At 38.5% G+C, this 2894-nt stretch overlaps 1 pseudogene; it reads right to left on the bottom strand.

The window, feature by feature from the left end:
* Positions 1-500: 500 nt before the first annotated feature.
* Positions 501-2260, bottom strand: LOC123392397 (annotated as a pseudogene).
* Positions 2261-2894: the final 634 nt, after the last annotated feature.

The raw sequence follows: 2894 nt of genomic DNA, 5'->3' as shown, positions 1-2894 counted from the left end.
CTGTCTCGGTGATCACAGCTTTTAGTAAAGCTTGAAATCAGGTAGCATGATGCCCCCAGTTTTATTTTTGTTTTTCAACATTTCCTTAGCGATTCGGGGTCTCTTCTGGTTCCATACAAATTTTTGGATTATTTGCTCCAGCTCTTTGAAGAATACCAGTGGAATTTTGATCAGAATGGCATTAAAAGTATATATTGCTCTAGGCAGTATAGACATTTTAACAATGTTTATTCTTCTGATCCAAGAGCATGGAATGGTCTTCCATATTTTTGTGTCTTCTTCAATTTCTTTCATGAGTGTTCTGTACTTCATCGAATACAGATCCTTTACCTCTTTGGTTAGGTTTGTTCCCAGGTATTTTATGGTTCTTGGTGCTATAGTAAATGGAATCAATTATCTAATTTCCTTTTCTGTATTTTCATTGTTAGTGTATAACAAATCCACTGGTTTCTGTACATTGACTCTGTAGAATGTATCAATGAAACTAGAAGCCATTTTTGTGTGTACACATTTAGTTTTATTGTAACAAAGCAACTTGTACACTTTTAACGTTTAAAACTGAGCATCATCTTTCCTTTCCAGTGAAACAAAAAGAAAATTTTAAAAATAAACAGGAACAAAATTACAATAGAGAATGTCAATTCCAAATAAGATGCTACAAGTTCTGCTGATTCTCCCATCGAGTGGCAGGGCTCAAGTCATCATTAGGAGAGAGTTTTATTTTAAAAGTGTCATCTTAAACTGCAAGGATGTCCATTAAACATCACAATTAAACATGCCAAAGGAGAAGCCATGTGGTCAAAATGCCCACTTAACCCACCCAAACATCTCAAACCCACCCTTTGCTGACCTTCTATAACCCCATTTTTTAAAGTTTTTTTTTCTTTTTTTTAAACAAGAGAAAGTAGACAGGTACATGTTGGTAAATGCTAACTGTCCATATTCACATAGAGACACAGTGTAATCTCTGAGCCCAATATACAGAGAAAGGAGGAAAAAAGCTAGAATTCTATGCACTACTACACAGGGGCCTAGCACCCTCCAGCTTCCAGCAGAGCTAAGGGAGCAGAAGGTTTTTCTTTTTTCCCACAGAGCACGGTGGTGTTGATTCCATAAAGTTTTTGTTTTTGTTGAGACAGGAAGGGACAAAAATGAATTTGGAACAAAAAGGGGTAGAGATTCTTTTCCCACTGTATTCTGCTCAAGGTATTTCCCCCCAAAATAAGCTGAGAACCATGGTATAAAGAGAGAGAAAAAGGAGATTTCAAAAAACAGGGCAAATGAGCACAAGAGGAGAAAAGAAAAAGAAAAAGGAAAAAAAAAAGACGGCAACTTGCTCCCAGGGACTGAAGAAAATTAAAAAAGGAAGGTTGGAATCCATCAGTATTCCATTAGTCATCTTCCCCTTCATCCTCCTCTCCTTCCTCCCCCTCATCATCATCTTCATCTTCTTCACCTTCATCCTCATCTCTTTCTTCATCAATATCTTCCAATCCTTCTTCTTCTTCATCATCATCATCATCCTCTTCTCCTTCCCCTTCTTCGTCATCCATATCGGGAACCAAGTAGTACTGTAATGGATTTGGCCAAATATCATCTTTGATGACTTCTCCTACCTCATCTGCACCTGCATCAGAATGGTCAGTAAACCAGGTGAAGAAGCTCTCTGGTTCCTCATGCTGTCTCTTTCTGCTGGCTTTATTCTGTGTTTGACTTGAACGTTTCATCAAATCCTTTCCAGATTTCCATTTGATTTCAGTGGACTTTGAAGATGGATCACCACTCTCATTCAGATGAAATTCTTTGGAGAGAACTTTATTTTCGAAGTAAGGGTTTTCATCAAAATAAAAATCTATTCTGTAACCTGATTTAATATCTTCAAATTCTGTCACTTCAACTCTTGTCAAATAATGCAGCGCCTCTTCATCCTCCTCCCCAAGCAGTGCAGACACTTCTGGATGGTTGACAAATGTTGTTACCCAAAATTGGGGATTTTGGCGATCAATTTCGACCTCTTCTGAAAAAATGGTTGGCGGAGTTTGTTATATTTCTGTTCTACTTTCAAAATCTCCTCACTGGCTTGTTCATTAAGTCTGTCTATTTCATTTTGTACTTCATCAATATGTTCAATTGCTTCTTGCTGTTCTTTTTCTCCTCTATGCAAGTGCTGGGATGTTGACGTCTGCCCTGGCTTGGGGGCAGGGGGCTGTCTCGGTTTCTTCATTTGAGGCGGGAGCGAAGACTGGCGTTTGGGGGCCATGCTACGAGGAAACTCCAGGAAACCTGGAGAGAGGCACGTCTGGAAGCTCTGATTGCTAGAAGCCATTTTTTTAAAGAATCAATAAGATCGATAAATCATTGTCCACACTAATCCAAAAGAAAAGAGAGAAATCCCAAATTCATAAAATTATGAATGAAAAGGGAGAGATCACAACTAACACCAAGGAAGTAGAAACAATCATCAGAAGCTATTATCAACAGTTATATGCCAATAAGCTAAGCAACCTAGATGAAATGGATGCATTCTTGGAAAACTATAAACTCCCACAACTGAACCAGGAAGAAACTGACAACCAGAATAGACCGGTATCTAGTAACGAGATTGAAGCTCTGATCAACAACCTCCCAAAAAACAAGAGCCCAGGACCTGAAGGATTCCCTGGGGAATTCTACCAAACTTTCAAAGAAGAAATAACACCTATTCTCCTGAAGCTGTTTCAAAAAATTGATGCAGAAACAAAACTTCCAGACTCTTTCTATGAATCCAGCATTACCCTGATCCCTAAACCAGGCAAAGACCCTACCAAAAAGAAGAATTTCAGACCAATATCACTGATGAATTTGGATGCTAAGATTATCAACAAGATCCTAGCTAGCAAGATCCAACAGCACAT

Source organism: Mustela putorius, unplaced genomic scaffold, assembly GCF_011764305.1.
Source record: "Mustela putorius furo isolate JIRA1106 unplaced genomic scaffold, ASM1176430v1.1 tig00000056_pilon_pilon_pilon, whole genome shotgun sequence".
NCBI classification, from domain to species: Eukaryota; Metazoa; Chordata; class Mammalia; order Carnivora; family Mustelidae; genus Mustela; species Mustela putorius.
This window is presented reverse-complemented; position numbering and strand designations above follow the sequence as displayed.